The 20,571-nt window shown below is 36.9% G+C and overlaps 1 protein-coding gene across 1 annotated transcript in view; it reads left to right on the top strand.

The window, feature by feature from the left end:
* The window catches only part of TMTC2 (transmembrane and tetratricopeptide repeat containing 2), a 390,547-nt gene that overhangs the window by 1,378 nt on the left and 368,598 nt on the right, over positions 1-20,571 (top strand). The gene's annotated exons all lie outside the window — the stretch shown is intronic.

Genomic DNA, 20,571 nt, shown 5'->3' with positions numbered 1-20,571 from the left:
TCTGCTTCAGCTTTCCTTTTTGACGTGAACAGGACTTTACTTTCAGCCAAGTTAATGCTGCTTATCCCCCCCCCCCCGCCCACCCCCAGTCTCTCTTACCAGTCGATGGGACAGCACTTTATAAAGAGCTTAGGCTTTAACTTCTGTTTGGGAGTTTTACGTTAGATGTTAGTAATTCTTTTGTGCTAATTGGGAAAGAAGACGCCCCTGGAGACTGAAGCTGTCTTCTGCATTTGGGTTAGTTTGGGTGGCTAATGAGACCTGAACTGTGTTGTCAAAGAAACTGCATAGATTTCTGGAAAATGTCACAGTTGTGTTGATGTGTCTACCTATTTTTTAAATGTTGTTTATGTTTAGAAACTGATGAAAAGCTCCAATAGCCATTAGGGAAAATTCCAATTTGTGTCTTTCCGGTGACTTAATCTGATTACAATTAAAACAGATGCATAATTAAAATATATTAGGGAGAACAGCACGCCTGGCTAAACTTATTAACCGTCCTGGGGTGTTTCATGCTCCATTGAAATTAAACCATCCAAAAAGTGAGCACAGATTTACTTTGACAGCTTTTCAGCAGCCTCTCTGGGCTACGGAAAGTGAATGGATCCCCAGGGTTAGGGCGAGGCAGTGAATGAACTTAAGCAAAGTGGTTGATAGTGAGGGGAGGTGAGGCAGAAATCTTCTAGTGATAATTAGCCATATTCTGTATTCTCTGGTGTGCCCACTCTCCCGCTAAAAGCATGTTCATGGATGTATGCCTTCAATCTGCAAATTTTTGTTGTGAAATCTCTTGATAATAGGTACAGGAACATCTAGCAAACCCTTCTTAATGTATTTTATGTAGTGTCTATCAGAGGCTCATTGATAGGAAGCTACTGTTAGATTTAAACTTTCTTCAACTTTTAAGCAGTGTACTGAGTTTAGCAATTACACTGCATGCCATGAGAAATAGTCAGTGTGTAAAGAAGAGTGAGTTGAGCTGCTTTTGTTCTCCCCAATTTTTTATAATGGTGCACCTGCTATTTCTAGGGAATTGGTGGACAAGGCTTTTGCTTCCAAAGATTGGTGACTTTTCACTTAAACGAGCTCAGGGATGAGTCTGGGCAGTTACTCGCTCTGCCGGGGACAATTTGAATAGTAAGCATTTAAGCCAAGAATATAGAGCTTATAAAAAAAGAAACTTATTGTAATACTGTAACTGTTGTAGAACACTGTGATGAATCAAGCATTCCTGTTGTATGCTCTTGTTAATTGCTGTCCAGTTCTTTAAAAAGTACATCAGAAGAAATTATCCTCTAAAAATTAAGGCTAGAGCTAAACTAAATTTGCATGTACATGTTTCTAGAGGTCTAATGCTTATTCTGTGCTCTTGAATCATCAGTAATGTTAGGACATTGAAACTTGGGAAGAACGATGTGACCGTGAGTCGTGCTTGATGGTTGGTAGATGTTATAAGTTCTTCACATAGGTCAGTCAGATGGAGTGTTAACATTTCTGACTCCTACCTACTAGCTACATAGATGAATTTAATGTGATGATCTTCCCTCGTCATCTAATTGATAGCATGCTCAGTATGATATATATGAGAGGTCTTCCAGAAGTTCATGGGAAGAGTCGTATTACCTTGTAACTCAATTTTTCTATGAACTTTTTGAAGTACCCTCATAGACGTTATGTATTGGTGTAATATTGGGGGCATGTAAGTATGAATTATACTTTGATACATTTTGAAGAATACATCTTACTCTGATTTCTTAGTAGCAGAACTGCATATGCAGTCGCGTACTCATAAGAATGTGAAATCCTAAGAGAAGGAAACTTTGTTTTTATACCCTAGAAATTATGAAGTGTATATTAATAAGAACACTGAACTTATTGCACGCACAGAATGTGACAGTGATTCATTGCCAATGCGCACTATAAATTGTGGCTTTTCAGATATATTTTTTCTCTAACTACTGTAACTCACTGGTGTGTGAAGGGGAAAGAGAGCTGGGGAGCCAAGTGTAAACTAGGATATTGGTATTGTGTTTATTTCCAACTACTCCATTTCAGACTGCAGAGATTCACATTTAAAACGTTGCTTAAACTACACCTGGATTCTGCTGTCTCTGCCCACCCCCCGCCGAACTTTTGTAAAATACTGTAAGGAGAGGCCAGTGCTGGAAGTGAAGAGAGCGGTGTTCAAGGAGGGAGATGGCTCTTGTGTCTGACTTGCTTAACCTAATCAAATCCTGTTTTAGCCTGAAGAATCTGACGTTTACTTTAGGAGGGCTTTCTATTGCTTTAGCTTAAACGTTATTGCTGTGGTACTTCTCAAAGTTATCATTTCTTTTAAATATAGTGATCAGGTTTACTTTATAAGCTGTATATATAATTACTTTCAGTGTTTTTGATGTAACTTGGTTGAAATTAAATGGTAACATGAAACTTTCTTATAGCAAAATCAATTTCCGTAGGGTAAAATTTAATATTTTATAAGTGTTTCTGTGCTGAACTTAAGAATATCCCTATGATGTGATGAAACAGGCAGTGGAAGAGTAGAATTCACAATATCTGATGAAAAAGCATATATGGTTTTATCTTCGTCTTTCTTTCCCTTTTCTTCAATCTAGTAATGACTATTGAATCTTAAGTTGTGGTTAGACTAAAGTTGGAATTATAAATAGGCAATATTTACCAAATTTTAAGTCATATTATATTGTAACTCCTTGAAGGATCCTCTCTTATTTTCTGGAGAAAATTAGTGTTTAAGTCAGTGGAAAACTTGCTGACTCCAAATTTCCTGCTCTCTTACATATTTTTTGAGGATGACATGGTGTCATTTTTCCTTCATCCTTTTTGAAAATACTGTTAAAAGTTTCTCATGGAGATAACACTATGAGAGGAGCCAGTTTACTGCAAAGCAAACAGGTAACCCATAATGCTGTTTTGAAATCTGATTTCACTTTGCGCATATCAGTTGTTGACATGTCCTTTATGACATGCCCTTTACGATATATAGACAAGTAAATAAGATATTGCAATTTCTACATGTTTTTAATTCTCACATGAGTGAAATAATTAGTTTTAAAAAAAGGCAATTTGAGGTTTGGGGAGTGGAAAATGTGTTTGTGGCTCCTATGAAAAATTTTTTTACTTATTGTCCATTCTGCATTTGTTAAACCAACCATGATCATTAATATTACCTATAGGTCTTCTAGCTATTCCGTTGTGCAATAATTGTGTGAAACTTGGAGAAACAACTCCACAGCACACATTTCTACTTGTGAATTAAAACTACCCCAAACTCTTAATAGCACATTCCTACATTAGTTTTTCACTTGGGTGTAAATGTAAATCTCGGATTTTATGGAATTGCTAGTTAAGATTTTCTTCATAATGATTTTACTATTTTGTTTGTTTGTTTTGTGGCTCACCGATACAGGGATCCGAACCTGTGACCTTGGTGTTATAAGGCTGCGCTCTAACCAACTGAGCTAACTGGCTAGCCTCTTCATAATGATTTTAATGTGCATTATTTAAAATGAAGGAATGGAAGATTTAAGGCATATTAATAATTTTTTCAAAACCTGCTTTTTTCTTTTTCTTTTTTTTTTCCTTTTTGTCTTTTTTTTTTTTCGTGTCCGGCAACGGATCGCAACCCTCAGTGTCGCGCCCGTACCAGACCGGGACCGGCAACGGGATCACAACCCTCGGTGTTGCGCCCGCACCTTGCTCAGCCAGTGAGCGGGAACCGGTCTGTATGTGGGATCCGAACCCTCGGCGGGAGCGCCGCCGCGCCCCCAAGCAGCGCACTGTAGCAGTGCGCCACCGGGCCGGCCCAAAACCTGCTTTTTTCTAAAGATACTCAACTCTTCCTTCTAATGTTATTGTTAGTCTGGATTTTGGCTGGTACGATAAGAATCCCTTGTGAAATGATCAATCACTCTGTTAACTTCTCTCTAAAAAGTTCTCTGTAACAGATTTGCCTTGAACCAATCTGGGATTGTTATCTTAAAATTCCAGTGTGTTAACCACTGAAGGCATGCCTGGTATTTAGTAAAAGCATGTTTAGAAAGCATTACTATAAAATTAAATAAGGGAGAAGTTTGCTTTGTATCAAATGTTTTCTCATCAGGTCATTATCAGAAGAAGCCAATGTGGACAGGAGTACTGTTTTACTCTTCAATTTCCTTCCCAGTTTATAATACACTGAAAAAACTCAGTTGGATGCGATTCTTAGTTTATGAATTATTTTATATGGCATTTTATTTTGTAGCTAAGTTTTGGTTGTTTAAATAAATGTATTTGGAAACGGTTCATATTGCTGTTTTGAACAACTACATCTCTTAATGAGTAAATTAAAATTAAAATTAGGTAAAGTCAGTATGGATCACTTGCCTAACCTCCACTGAGCCTGTCACATGGTGTTTATCATAGCAAATGACCCAGATACAGGCACTGAACGAGTAAGTCCAAATGCCATAGGTTCGGAAAATTGCTTGCTAGCCATCTGTCTCTTAGTTGTTTTCATATATATGTGTTTGTTTGTATATAATATATACACAAACAACAGTACACACACAGATATGATTATTAATTTCCATTGGCGGGTCTATAGGCTGTTGTCATCTGCATTTAGTGTTTCAGTGCTAATGTGTCCCTGAGGTAATACTGAATTCTCTGCTGCTATAATTCTGAAATAGCTCAACCTTTTGGATTCCAGCATGAATTAGGAGCACAGTTTGTCTTCCTCATCTCTTTGTTGCTGCTCAGCACAACAAGCACTTGTTTAAAATGCCCCAAAATGGTGCAGCTGCTTATCATAGGCTAAGGGTGCATTTTCTCTAAAACAGGCACCTTCATGGTATTAGAAAAGGACAAAGTTTACCCTTAAGGTACTGTGAAAAATTTGTGGGTGATAAACCTACTTTGTTATAAATATTATTCTCATCCAGAATGTTTTTAGTATAGTAACATTCATCTTTTAAACTTTTTGGTTCTCTCTAGGGAGCTAAGTATTGTATCAGCTTTGGGTACTTTAGTGGCTACACAAAAGTGACAAGGGTGGCAGTCTTGAAGGAAAGGACCAGTGGGTTATTGAATATAAAGGCCTCTCCTTCATGAATAGGAATTTTGAAGATTTGATTTGTATGTGCTTTTGAGGAATAAACTGCTACATTCAATAAGCTAATTATGAATACTAGAAGGCATGTAGTGCATAACTGATCATGCTTATTAACAGGCATCCCATGAAACATTGTCCTTTCTTACCTGTACTCGAAACATGTACTGTAAAGTATATGAATCTGATATTCTGATGATAAACTTAAGAACTTTTATTGGGACTCTGTTCATTTGTTTTCAGAACATCTGCAGCTAGGATGCATGGTGGGTATTTGGCCTGGCTTTATTTTTGGTCTGGTGCTCCTTGTCACTTTATTCAAACTTGTGGAAGTTTTGGAATACCTCTCCCAACGTCTCCTTTCTAGTTGTTCAGGTCAGTTCTTCTCGGAGGTCTGCAGTGGCCTAATTCTTTGGATTAATTAGGTTTGCCTCAACTGGTCATCAAGATTGAAGACTTTTGCCTTAGAGATTTTTGGTCGTATTTTCTAGGCACTTCATTCCAACTGAGTGTAGCACTACCGTATTTCTATCGATCCTTCTTCCTCTCGTGTTCTCCTCCCTGACAGTTTAGCTTTTCAGTCACAGTTGTCATTTTCTTTGGTACTCAAGGTTTCTAGAATAAAAGCTGTAGATGTTCATTTCAGCCTTTTTGGAAACTTTCTGGGATTTCTTTTGGGGGTTTGCAACTCTGATCTTTTTTCTTCACAGGTAAATGGGAAACAATTGAGTAAAACTATCTGCACAGGAGAATTTTGAAGAAGGCAATAGCATTGAAAGGATGGTTTTCAAGACTCGACCATAAAAGTCGCTGTCATGTTTTGAGTAGTTTATTTCATTTAAGGACATGTCATAAGATGCAGTTAATTTAAACAACTAGAAAATATTGTTTAAAAATGAGTTGGAGAGAAATATTTTGATTTGCTCATGTCTAGAAAATTAGTATGGAAAAGAGAGGAGAATTGAAAATTCTACCTCTGGCTTTAGGTTCCATTTTATTGAAGAATTCAATAAAATTATACATATATTTAATACTTTGAAGGTTATACCTTGCCACGTTGCTTAAGCGTAGTGCTACTGTATTCGTTTTAGATGTACCTTAGTATTTGGCAGAGGAAATGTTATTTGCTTATGGTAATTTGACATAGATATGAAACATGGCATTGCATGTTGTATAGTCAAGGTGACTGGGTAAATTATGTGATTCGTCAAATGAAACACACATTAGTGCCCTTGGAATAGCAGCTGTGTATTAGGTGTTGTGGTCAAATAAAGGGTTTCTGTCAGATCTCTTTGTCTTTGACGATTAACCTGCATTTCCAAGAATTTATTATAATAACTGTGTAATTATTCCTTAGGAGCATCCAGTTGAAAAGCAAAACAAAACAAAACAAAAAAAACCAAAAGCAAATTCAAAGTAGGTATAAGATCATGGTTTATTAGGAAACAATGCACAAAAACATTGCCTTGGGGTAAAGGAATTGATTAAGATTTGAAAGTGAAAAATTCACAAGTTTTGATAACGAAAGTGCTTTTTCCCTAATTGTGATTCCAGAGGTTATTGATTTCTTGAGAAGCAGAAAATTTTGACTGTACTACCCTAGGAATTCTCACTTGGCATCATTTAGGAGTATTTTAACTTCAAAGGATGTGTTATTTGCTGAAGAGTGGCCACTGGGGCGCAATATGGCTCTTGACATTTTGAACAGTGTTAAATGATGGGGCTGAAGTATTTCAAGCAGCCATGTTTCAGCATTGTTTAAAAATCCAGTGGGAAGAATGGCAGTCTGTATAACCCTGCATACTTAGAATTCTTTGGATATTAATTTTAAATGCAGTTCACAAGTTTTTTCCTATAAAATATGTTTTTTTAATAAAAAGATGAATAAAGCTAGTAAAAATTTTAAAGCTGTGTCTTATGAAATTTTATTTTCTTTTTTAACTGCTCATGTAAGTAAAGAGACTAAAAAAGAGGTAAACCATAGCCCTGGCTTTTTGTTTTTACTTTAATCTATCAGTTAGGTTATATGTACCTATGTTAGAGATGCTGTTATAAAGTGCATTGTTATTGAGTATCTAATATAAATCCAAGATTATAAAACTAGTCTTTGAGAGAGGCAGATAAGTGAAACACTTTGTGAAAAGTAAACATCTTGTTTTTGTTAATTTCCAATTTGTTCCACAATGAAAGCATATCTACCCGGCTTTCTTTTCTGTTAGTGTTGTCTATCGGATTAAATATGAATCAATAAACTCTTTAGTAAGGCTCCTCTGGAGGGAGGGAGGACTTACTGGATGTCAGAGCATGTTGAAATGACATCCCTGCAAATTGTGTTCTCTGCAGGGGGTGCCTTAGGTGGTGGCTACAAAGATAATATTCACAGGCTTGACTGCTTTTCTAGTTTTGGGGAGGATGCTTGTCATTACAGAACCATTGAAGAAGGTTTTCTGGCAGCTGCGATGAGCCTATTTTGGTTCCTCTGGGACATTTCTCATTGTTTTATAAAATGTTTTCTGGCTGCTTCTGCCTTTGATCTTCAGGCTTTTAAAAATAAATATGGAGGCTGCTGCGATCGACTGTAAACAATGTCTTAAGGTAGAATACTTGGGTCCAAATATTTTGTCAAGTGTATTTTCTTTAGAACAGGTTGGTCCCTTCCTCCCTCAAATAATTAACTATAAGACCGCTCTCCAAAAGCAATTGAAAAGAGCTCATTTTTGACAAAGCAAGCTTCTAATGATGAATTTTCAACTGCAAATTTGCCCCAGAAAAGTTCTCAGATGATGAAGAAGTTTAATCAGGCAATAAGACATTTTTATTTGTAGAATTAGGCCCTTTAAAGGGAGGCAATTATTTATAGCTAATGTGTCAAACTTGTATTCCTACATTTGTTTGGTAAACTTCATTTAAAACAGGAAGGTTATTCTTGTTATTCTGTTGAAAGAAAAAAATGTGGTACTGAATTGTGTCACTGAATTTATATTAAAGAAACAAGGTGTTACAGTTTAGCCCTCTGTTACAGGGATATGTTATGATTTAACCAAAGAAAATGTATCTGAGATTTGAATACAAATCTATTAAAGACACCAGTGTGCAGCCTGAAATTACCAACTGTAGTTTTCCATGATATGTTATCTTCTATTTAAAATATCCCATTAAAAATTATTTCTTTAGGGTTGCTTCCTTCTTGCCATTATATTTGAGCCTATTTTTTTTAAACAATGTTTTTTTTTTTCTTTTGTTCATTATTGAACAGAAGAAGAAATTTCACTGTTTTAAAACCTCTTGTATGTCATCAGTATAAATAATGTAAACCATTACTATGAGAAAATTTTTGGTGGCTGCTTTTAAATGCACTCCATGATATTGAGGATGCCTGTGGTGGGCAAGTGGGTTTTAGATCTGGTCCTCTCTTATAAATTATTTCACTGCATTCATAGGGACACAACTGACTATTTTAAAAATGTTTTTTTGTACAGCTCAAATCCTCAGTTTCTTGGACCTAGGTGGATCTCCCTTTGCCTCTCCTAAAGAGACATTGACTTGGGCTTCTTACTGGTTCTCTTTCTGTCTATGTGTATGTTTTTAGATCAATGCTTCCCAAACTTCAATTTACATGGGAGTCAACTGGAGTTTTAAAAATGCAGATTCTGCATTATTGTTATTCCCAGGTGCAGCAAATGCTGCAGGTTCATGGACCCCACTTTGGGTAATAAGATTCTGCATTATTGTTATTCCCAGGTGCAGCAAATGCTGCAGGTTCATGGACCCCACTGTATTTCATTTAAATGTATTGCAGATAAGCTCAGAGTGTTTTGCAGACATTTAAAAAGGCCACCTAACTTCCTGGATTAAAAAAGGTTGAGGAGAAGTTGTCTTGATTATGTGTATAAGTTTAGCCAATTTTTTTAGTCTCTCCGTGTTTCATTTTTCTCATTTGTTCAGTAACGACATCATTAAGTTGATCATATGGATTTGAGGTGGTATTTAGATTTTGAAAAGGCAGAGAGAGCCTGTTGGAATTCTAGGAGATGATCTCTATTGAAGTAACCATCACTATCACATATAACAACATCATCTTCTTTGTGACATTACTGTCGAGACAGATACTGGATTCTGATTTTGACAGATAAACAAACTGATAAGCAGTTGCCTTGAGCTTATGACTTGAATAGGTCCTGATGCCTAAATAGAGTCTCTAGAGTCAGTGTCTTTATTGGTTTGTGCTTTTGTTGAACAATCCATTGTAAGGAGATTTGGCTTGTATTGCATGAAGACTTTATAGACTTCAGGCAGGCAGCAAAATATATGGGTTTAGGCAGCTGAGAGTAGGAAAGATAAAAATTTATTGATGATATTCAGGCATCAAGTGATGCCATTGGGTGAAGGTATTTACATGGCATTAGAAATGCTTGGGCCCATATGATTGTTTAACCTGGGACACTTAAACCTTAAGTTTTCAGACACCTTGTAGGGATTTCTGAATAGGTAAATACCCTAAATATCAGAAGTTGTACATTTCTACCTAATAGAAATCTTATTTAAAGAACTTGTTCTAAAATTATTTTTTTCCCTTTCTTTTAAAAATACTGTATGTACTGTGCTGTGAACAAACACTGGACTGAGATTGATTACAGTTTTAGTCTTGGTACTACCACTTTACTAGCTAAGTGCTTGAGCTACTCAGCTCTCTTGAACTTGGTATTTTAATTGGCCAGAAGTGAAAATAATAACTGCCAACAATGCAGGGAGGATCAAATGAAATAGTATGATGAATGTTCTCTGTGGCTTTAAAAAGCTGCATGGTTATTATATATGTAGATGTAGAGTGTGTCGGACCAGAGGGCGGAATGACTCAGTCGATCACTCGACATTATCTCACTCTCTCCTCCTCTGGGATTAGAGCTGTGTTCTATTTCCTTGTTGTTGCTGACTTTTTCACTTGGACTCTGTAGCTGAGCTCCTACTGTCCGAGCTTCTGTTACACACCCTTCTCTCTCCCTGCAACACCCCATTTCTGCTTCTAATCTCCATCCTCTCCTGTGGCCAGCAGCCCTAGTCTCACTGCTTAAGCAGTTCTTACTTTCTTCTATTTTTTTTCTGTCGCTTCTCATATGTTTCTGGTTTCTGTACATGAAGGCTTATTTTGAGTAGCCATTTTGGCCAATCTGAGTACTTCTTTCCTTCTTCAGAGTAAAATCACCAATTTCAGTGCATTGGATGTGAAGAATCTTTGGTCCTTTGGTTCTGTGTGGCAGGACATATTGTTACTTGTAGTCATGGTCTCCGTCTTCATTGATAGCCCCTTTTCCTTTTGGAGTTCATTAATATTCACAGCACTGCTGGTGGCCTGGAGCTTAGGAAAGCTGTGTGTCAGATAAGCTGAAGTTTTTCTGCATGGAAGTGTTTGTGTTAATCAGTTAAGTACTGAGAATATACTGTAAGTAGACTTAGTACATGTGCTAGATGGCAACATCGAATATCTAAATCTGGTGATGTTCTTTTGTTAACTAATGATGAAATATGTCTTTATCATAGAACTTCTCAAGCAATGGGGTGGCAAAGAATAAAGATCACAAGAACTTTGGAATCAGATGCTTTAGAGATCTAATCTAGAGCATTAGTTGCTAATGGTGTAATTTTGATTGTGTTAGTAAAATTCTTTGAGACTGTGTTTCCTTTTCTATAGAATGAGGGTAGTAATACCTACTTTACAGAGTTGTTGGGAGAATTTAATGAGGTAAGTTATGTAATGTGCTTGGCACAATGTCTGGTATCTGGGGTACTTGTTAAATATTTCTCTTAATCAAGAAATTATTCATTAACTATTGCTGATAGTTTAAAAATCTCTATGTATAGCACATTTAGGGATTTTTCTGAAAAACCAATATGTAAAAGTTAAACTTATTTCTAGTAACATTTAACTTAGTATTTTAGATAGGGTAACTGAAAGGGTTCAGTAACTTATAATAATTAAATAACGATTTTGGAGTTTAATTTTCATCCTGAATTTTAAGCTTGGAGAAATGATGTTAAAACTTAAACATTATAGACACATACACACATGCATGCTTGCATGCACACATGCAAATTTTGCCAATAAATTATTTGCAGTGTATAGTGAATTAAAAGTGTGTGTGACAAACATAATTAGATGTCTTCATATTCCTTACCATAATAGACTTTCTTCTTTCAAATGAGATGATGTGGTACATGAGAGCACATGCAAAATTATTTTTTAGCATCTTATAAAAATAATTCCACTCTATGGTATCTTAGACAATGAAATATCTTAAACAGTGAAAATGCAGACTTGTTTTCATTTATATTTGAAAATATTACGTTTAATTAAGATGTATCCCAAATCTCAGCGATACTTTTACATACCCTTTTTTGGACTGATCAGAATTGAAATACAAAAGCTCTGTTTGAAACCTTTTCTGAGAAGCTTGCTCTCTCTCTCTCACTCACTTGCACTCTCACTAAGACCTACAACTGGAATTAATTTATTTACAAATAGTTTTGCATTTAAGAGTATTAGTCTTTTTTTAAGACAGATCTTTCACATATTTATTTAACATTTTTGTAGGAGTTCCCTATGTAAGAGAACATGTGTTACCTTAAAACACTAACAACTTCTTGCTTTCCTCCCTCCTGAAAAAAGAAAAACTTTTCTTTCCGAAGTGCAGGGAAACTTAGTATGTTGAAGGTAACCCATTACCGTATGGAATAAGCCTTTCTCTTTAAAGTTAGGATGTGGCTATGATTCCCCTGAGTCCCTTCCACCTTCAAAGAGGTCACAATTTTATAATAATGGATCTGAGAGATGTAGTTGGCCATTTTGGGGCAGTTAATAATGTTTTGAGTAAAACATTGGCCATATGGCCACCCATACAGTGTGTGTGGCACATTAACACGACAAACCATATTAACCGAAGATATTTTACTTCAGATACAATCATCCTTTATTTCTTATGTGTTACTTTATTCTCAGTTGGATTGTTTACTCTGTTCCTATTGGTAACTAAATTCTAACAGCAAGTGGCAAGCTCCTAAAAAGGAGATCACCTTTGGTTCTTTCTGGATAGCAGCCGAGTTTTCTGTAGAGTATATCTGGTCTTTGGAACATTTTTAGAATATTCAGGTGAAAATTCTCCCAGTATTTTACTAAACCAGATTCTGTTACCGATGGGCTAAAAAATTCAGTTATACTGTTTTTAAAGGAGACTAACAAGTGGGTTTTGCAGGATGGTGCTCAACTCTGGAATTAATTTAAATTGGTACAAGAAACTAATAATTCAAGAACTTATAAAACAACATGCTTCCGCAATTGATGTTTAGAACTAAAAAGACTAGCAATTGGATTTCTCCAGGGTGTCGAGTTGTGTGGGAAGGTGTGGTTATCTGTTCCAATGGAGAAGGTTAAGTATGACATCCCTATAAGGGAACTTTGGTGAAACTGAGAGAAGTTGACTTGAGGATTTTGCCCCTTTCTTGCTTAAGATATAGTACTGTCCTTTGATAACATAGAGGAGAGATGATTCTGGGGAAATTTGGATGAACTTTTCCTTCGTGAGGGGAAAAAGAGGCACTGGAATGGAAGATGGATAGTTTTGATTGGTTTCTTTGTGAATTGGGATCAGAGCAGCAAGTAAGCTTCTGGAGGTGAAATCAAGACACGCTGTTGGAATGGAGGTTCTCTGAAGTCAATTGTGTTTGTGGAAGTAGCTCTTTGGTGTTTTTCAAAACACTCTGTGATGTATATTGGTTATATGCTGAATTTTTGGTGTGTGTTATAAAATAGTAGCTTGTTTGTATTTTTTTAAAAAGACTATCATCATAGTAAATATCCGTATACTCATCTTTGTGTGCTTAGAATTCAAGCTCTTAGTATTTATTTATTTATTCATTTGTTCATTGATTTATTTTGTGGGAGATGGGGAGGGTTTTTTTTTGTTTGTTTGTTTGTTTTTTGTTTTTCAAATTGAAGTCCAAAAGAGTAATTAAATTTAATGTTAAATTGGACAGTTTATTCATAAACCACAAAACCTATAAGTTTAAGGTAGATCATGGATATCTAAAAGTTAAAGTTGTTTTTAATACTAAGCATAATCTTAAGTTTAAATTTTCATTTTTATTTCTTTTTCTCTTATCATTACTTATGAAAACTGGTTGAAAGTGAAGTTAAATGATTTCCTGCAAATCATAAGACTTGACAAGAATATTATTTACTTTATACTTTTTCTAAATAAAAACTTAAATATAAGCCAGAACTTAGCCCAAATGATTTTTTCTTTAAGCATCTTTGGAAATCTGTTAAAAATAGAGTAAATGCTTTGAGTGCAGCTTACCTACTGCATTTGAAAAACATCTTTTGTGTATGTCTGCAAGCTATTTATGTGTTCCGAAAGAGTTTACCAGAATAGACTAAAATTGGTAGAATTAGGCATAACACTGCAGGTATAGTTTTATCAAAAACTGGAATGGTAGTCTCAGAATTTTGAGTACCTGGAAACTAATGAATGCTTCTTTTGTAAACTATTATCAGTGTTCGTTCACTTAAAGAAAGTTATTTTTATTTTAAGGATTTTTGTCCGAGAAAGTTACATCAGTTGCGCCTAATTCTTTGGCACTGTTCACCATCAAATTTCTATTCCGTATCAACATTGGTATTAGAAACAGAAGGAGATAAGTGGGAACTAAGAAAGCAACAGAGATATAAGGAAATGATTGTCCTTATGTACATATCAACCACAAGATTTAATGATATTTAGTAGTGGCATTATAGAATGTTTTGTGTATATTCTGAGCATTTATCTCCGAGGCCAGAAATGGCTGTTGTTACCAGAAGTGATAGAAGGAAAGGAAAAGTAAGGGTGTCTTTACCATTTTAAGTAGTCTGATTTTTGCAAATTATAGTGGAAAATATGATAATTGTATTCAAAATTTGGGAGAAAGATTTGAATTTGCTTCATTTTAAATTCAGGAAATCAGCTCAAATAGACATTGGCCTTTGATTTAAAAGTGGTAAGACATTCTTATCTAGAAATGTTCTCTCTCTCAAGAAAGCATCAGTGTGGCATGCTTTCAGGTGACGTCATCCCCTTCTTTCTTTATCAAGCATTTGTAAATGCTTAGCTGTGTCAAGAACCATGTTAGATATTGGGGGCAGCAGCCCAGAAAAACATGTAGTCCATAATCTCAAAGAGTTTAGGGTCTGATGGGGAGACAACCAAGTAAATAGACAGTTACTCTAAAACAGAGACATGCTTATGATTCTGTGTGAGGGCATTAAAGGGGCACTTGTCCCAGACTGGAAGGCAGACAGGTACTTCTGAGAAGCTTATGCCTCAACTGACTCCTGAGGAACAAATAACAATTAGCTTAGTAAAGATGAGACAGAGGAGCGAATGTTTGGGAAAAAAATGTACAAGAAGAGAAAGGCTTGGTGTCCAAGAACAGAGCATAATGCTGGAGGAGAAGATGGAGGGAGGGAGATGAATTGGCAGGTAGGTGGGAGCAAGATCCCCAAGGGCCTTACATTTCATGATAAAATTTGGAGAATTGTCTGATGGAGGGCGAAATACAAAGCAGAGAGACCAGAAAAGTGGCTATTATTGGATTATATTGGCTAGGTAGGCTTATATAGGCTATGTAGGATTATATTGGAGGATTTGTATTCCCAGTAATGAGGGTTAAAATAAGGTAGGAACAGAGGTGAAAAAGAAATTTTGGATGTATTGGAAATGGAAAGATGAAGAAAGATTGACTTCACTTGGTAATTAGCTTAATGCAGAGGGTCAGGGGGAGAAAGGAGTTAAAGGCTATTCTCAGATTTCTGTCTTGGGCAAGGTGAAAAAGGGAACACAGGCACATCAGTTTTGGGTAAAGAGAGATGGAAAGACGTCCCTATTTTTCTTAATGAGTAAGTGCAGAGGTGAGATGTCAGAACATCTCTGCTCAGACATATATATGGTTGTGGATGCTTTGGAGTTTGGAATACCTGTATTGCTGCTTAGAACTGTTGCTAAAGACCGGTTCCCGCTCACTGGCTGAGCAAGGCGCGGGAGCAACACCGAGGGTTGCGGTCCCGTTGCCGGTCCTGGTCCGGTGCGGGGGCGACACTGAGGGTTGCGATCCATTGCCGGACACGGAAAAAGACAAAAAAAAAAAAAAAAAGAACTGTTGCTAAAACTTTGTTATTGCACCTTTATTTTTGGCTAGCATATTATTTTGATAATAAGGATTCTTGATTATAAGTGACTTTCTTAGTACATTCAGGCTGCTATACTAAATAACCTTAAACTTGGTGGCTTACAAACAACAGACATTTGTTGTTCATGATTGCGGAGACTGAGAAGTCCAAGATCAAGGCACTGGCAGATGCAGGGTCTGATGAGGGCCCACCTCCTGAATCATAGGTGCCATCGTTTTTGCTGTGTCTCATGTAGCTGAAGGGACAAGGGAATTCTCTGGTGCCTCTTAAAAGGGCACTAATTCCATTCCTGAGAGGGCAAAGCCTAATTATCTCCTCAAATCGCCACCTCCAAATATAATCACACTGAGTGTTTGGATTTAACATATGAATTTTGAGGGGGACACAAACATTCAGTCTATAGCAGTAACATAAACCCAATATAAGGAACCGGAGTTTCTTGCTTGTCTGAACCAGAGAGCTGTAATGAGTCCATGAGGATTTCATTTGTTTCTCCATTTCTTGATCTGGCTATCATGGTCATTATGGCCAGTGGCAACCTAGAAGTTTCTCCCTAGTTCTCTCGGAAATGCTCCAGGGAAGACTTTAGTTATCCTGACTTAGGTCATAAGCTCTTCCATGAAACAGTGGCTGGGGGTACTTTGTCTCCATGATGCTCATAATCCTGAATGACACAGTCCCAAATGCCATAGTCCCTCATGTTGACACCTGAAAGATCAAAATCCCTGAAGTCTAAAATCCTGAAAATCCCTAAAGATCAAAATCTCAAAAATGTAATTCTGGAAAAAATAATTTAAAATTCTTTAAAAAACATTTATTTACATTTTTAAAAGGGGATTTATGTGAGAAACATAAAAACATGATAGAACACTTTATAGACCACTTTATATAATCAAATAAGCAATAGTAACATACATATTTTTGCAAGCATAAACACCAGGTATACTAATGACAGTCATATTGGTATAACAGTTATGAGCACACAAACTGTATTCATAAAGAAATAGGTCAAAAAGTGAAATGTATAAATGCATATCACTATGGTTGGTTTTTGTGTGCACACAGCTTTATAACTACCCCCATCTGAGATACTGTGAAGGACAACCTAAATCTTTTGATGAGATCAGTCAAAAACCGGGATTGGTCACCACCACGTATGCAGATGCTGTAGGAATGGAGATCTCAAGAAATTTTATCTTTTACAAATGCTTATGTACAAAAAAGATATCCCTTTCCCAGAATTTGGCATTTGGAATTTCAATCTTTTGGGATTATGATTTTTTGGGGGTTTTAGATTCTAGGGATTTTGATCTTTGGAGATTTCATCATTCAGGGTTGTAGCATTTGGGAGTGTGTCTTTTGGGATTATGGCCCAAACCCCTCTCTCTAGGCCTAGGTCATGTGCCTGACAGGAGATGGGGGCTCTGTTACTAGAAAAGGCAGGTATTCTTGGAAGATGGGAAGACCACAGATGTCCATGAAACCTAAGAAGTCCACTTTTATTTTATTCTTATTACCCTGGAAAATTTGAGTATTGCTCTTAGTGCCAACTTGATCATAAATGCAATTGTAGAAGTCATGTAGCCTTACTCAGTTATGAGGTGGTCACCCATATGTCATAGAATATTCATATATATGAGTGAGTTTTGGATTATTATCTAAATTGGGGAGGGCACCTGATGGGCCAAATCCACTCTGCAACCTATTTTTTAAAAACAGCCACACCCATCTGTTTATATATTGTCTATGTCTGCTTTCTCTTTACAATGGCAGAGGTTAGTAGTTGCGACAGAGACCTTGGGGCTTGCAAAGCCTAAAATATTTACTATCTGGCCCTTAACTGAAAAAGTTTGCCAACTCCTGATCTAAATGGAAACGTGTAATTTTAAAACCTTTCTGGCAAACTTATTAATCCCTGAGAGCACATCTGGACACTCTCAGGGGTTCCCCGACCATAGTTGAGAAACACAGATCTATGATATAATTTTTGGGAATTAAAGCTCAAGGTCAGATTTATAGATGTAAAATTTTACTGACTTCCCTTTCCCCTGAGTCCACACTACCGTGAGTGTTCTCTGGTGATTTTTGTGGAATGTGGCAAACATACTGCCTGGGAGACCAGGATAGCAGTAAGTGACTAGATGGCATGGGCTTCATACCACTGTGATAGTTACAGGTTTCATCCCAATGAATCCTTTGATCCTGGGTGTGTTGGTGAGAAGTGGTTCTCATGCAACAGTAAGTCTTTGTGTGCTGGTCCCATCAGCCCCTGTCATGCGGTCCTGGCAGTCATGTTTGGCCTGCAGGAAGTGCCTGCTGTTTCATCTCAGAGTGGTGGCTTCTCAGATGCTGGAGTTGATGTTTGTTAACCTGGGCCCTCCCTCCTCTATAGCTGCAAGCCTGTGCTTCCAAGCAGTTGTTTCCCAGCTGTCTGCTGCTTTGTTACATTGTTTCAGACTGTGCTTCAATGTGCTCTCCAAGTGTTTTGCTTGACCTCTCCATGGGTTTCTGCCTTGCTTTAGCTCCTCACTAAGCAGCTATTTGGTATTCTGCTGCTATCCATTTTCTCATGTGGTGTACCCACTGGTCCTGATTTTCTTTGATTGAGGTTTTGACACCTACAAAGTGACTCTGCATCATTGCTTGGTTATTGAGAGCCTCATCTTGATGCTTTTTTGTTCTTTGGGCTACCTGGGAGACACCCTTTTTAAAATGTCAATAATACCTTGCCATGATAGTTTTTTTCTTATTGGCAAAGAAAAAGGCCATATGTTTTTGTTTTGATCTGGATTGCTATCTTGTGTATTCTGTGAGAATCCCCACTTGTCAAATTGTTGCAGTTTGGAGATGGTTGTCCTCAGGTAGGAAAATCAATGTCAGGACCAAGATTGCCTACAGCAAGAGTATCTGGTTCTTATATTTTCCAAGAGTTTTGTTAATTTATGTGGCTAGAAATGTGTTTTACAAAACAGCAGTACCTGGTTTTTCAAAATTTGTAGCTCAAATGTTGGTTTGCCCATTTGAAATAATGCATAGATTGATCCTTATTGAGTGGAAAATGCTGTCTTGGATATGATTTTCAACAGTGACTTTGAAAGATAACTAATTTGTATGCATATGAAATGAACTTGTAAGACCCGACAAGTAAATGAAATACATTTTAGCCAGAGCTACCTGTACTTAAAAACAAAACTTCTAATTTGATTTTCAGTTAGAGCCTATTAAACATTCTTAATTTATAAGCCAGGTAGGAAACAATTTCTGTAAAAGCAGACTTAAAGTAGACAGATTTCGACCTACAGCTAGTGAATTCAATTAAAAAATATTAAGCTAGGAGAGACGTATTAAATCCAACATATATTATAATACTTGTTTAAAGGGTATCATAATATTCTGAGTTTGGGAAAAGTTCAATCCTAGTGTTAAATTTTACGAGTAGTTATGTAATATTCATGCATTTACATGCAATTCTGTATTTGCCACAAGCCAAAAAAACAATCAATTTACAAATGACACAGAGGCAGTAAATTTGTTGGCGGTGGTGCTAGGCCTGTTGTAATTCTGTAGCGTTTTTTTTTTTTTTTAAATTTTTTTATTTTTTAATATGCAAGTGGTGAATTGTTGTTGCTTCTGGGAGCCAAAGATACAGTGATATGCGAATGTGTCCAGGCAGCACTTACATTATGTAAGGCTTAGAGGTATTTTGATATAAGCAAAATATTTTATGGGAGTAATAGGAAAATGTGTACTATTGAAATCATATCCATAAAATGGGTGTTTATGTTGACATTTCCCTCCTAACTCACATTTGAGGTTTACAGGTTTTGCTTGGTGCTCTTAGTGCTGTGCTGTCAATTGAGACATAGTTCCCCTCTGGTGGGAGTTCATGTCTGAACCCAGACGTCCTATTGTCTGAGCTCTAATCACAGTGAACATTTTGAGCTGTCCTCGCTTCCAATGTGGGTATCCTGTTTTCTCTTCCAAAGGTTCAAGCTATGTTACAATCTTCCTTTTAGTTGCATCTCTTTAGATGTGGCTGTCATCATTTATCTCTTTTGCTTAGTCAGGGTAATTGCTGTAAGCAGGCATAGGCTTAGATTGTTGCTGTTGTGAGGTTGCTGCTTTCCCTTCTAGGGAGCACAGTACTTTTGTCTCAGTTCATTTCTAGTTTATATCTACATCAAGATCTGAATGAATTATGATAGTTATAAGTATGATAAATGAATAGTGATTAAAAGAGAAATACTGAGAAGTTATATGTTTTAATTCTCCAGGGAATAAGACATTGAGAAATAGGTTAAATGTTTCTTGTTGAAGAAAGGAGAGATCAAGTAGGGTAGATCATTGACTAATGAGTATCCTTGGGTTTATTCTAATATCTTTCACTTTGTGGCAGTATTCTGGAGGTAAGTTGAGACTTGACTGAGTCTAGGTTTGCACATCTGTGAAGAGGTAGTAATTCCTGATCTCATAGGGTTGCTATGACCATGAAATCCAATTTAGCTTAATATGTTTTTATTTCTCATCTAATGTTTCAGGCACTGTATTAGTGGAATGTCATTGAAAATAATGAATCACTTGTTCCCTTGTCTTCGGGATCTCACAAACCTGTTGGACAGATATCATGTGGTTTGGTGTCTTACATGAATGAACAATTTATTGAGGTATGAGGATATATTGTGGAGGCCCAAAAGAAGGATTTGATTACCTTTGGAGGGATTGAAAAGAGGATTCATGGAGGAAATGTCAGGTTGTTGGAATGGTGGAAACCTCAGAACTGTGACTCCAGCATTTTGCATGAGTCCTCAGCATGGATAATGGTAGAAGAAAAGAAAGCTGCCCAGGTTGATGGTCATTGGCCCAGCAGAGCATTAGGGCAGGAGGAAGTAGCATGACTTAATATTGTCAGGTTCAAAGATAGACTTATTTGTGAAGCTTCCAACACGGTAGTGTGAAGATGGAAATATGGACCATGTTGATGCTGCTCTGCCTCCTAGCCTCAGATCTTCCTGGGCCACAAGTTCTTTTAAGAATACGTAGGCTCGGGCTGGCCCGGTGGCGCACTGCTACAGTGCGCCGCTTGGGAGCGCGGTGGCGCTCCCGCCGAGGGTTCGGATCCCATGTGGAGACCAGTTCCCGCTCACTGGCTGAGCGAGGTGCGGGCGCAACACCGAGGGTTGCGATCCCTTGCCGGTCACGAAAAAAAGACAAAAAGGAAAAAAAAAAAAAAAAAAAAAAAAAAAAAGGA

Source organism: Galeopterus variegatus, unplaced genomic scaffold (assembly GCF_000696425.1).
Source record: "Galeopterus variegatus unplaced genomic scaffold, G_variegatus-3.0.2 Scaffold705, whole genome shotgun sequence".
Taxonomy (NCBI): Eukaryota; Metazoa; Chordata; class Mammalia; order Dermoptera; family Cynocephalidae; genus Galeopterus; species Galeopterus variegatus.
The sequence above is the reverse complement of the archived record's forward strand: the minus strand, read 5'-3'. Positions and strand labels throughout refer to the sequence as shown.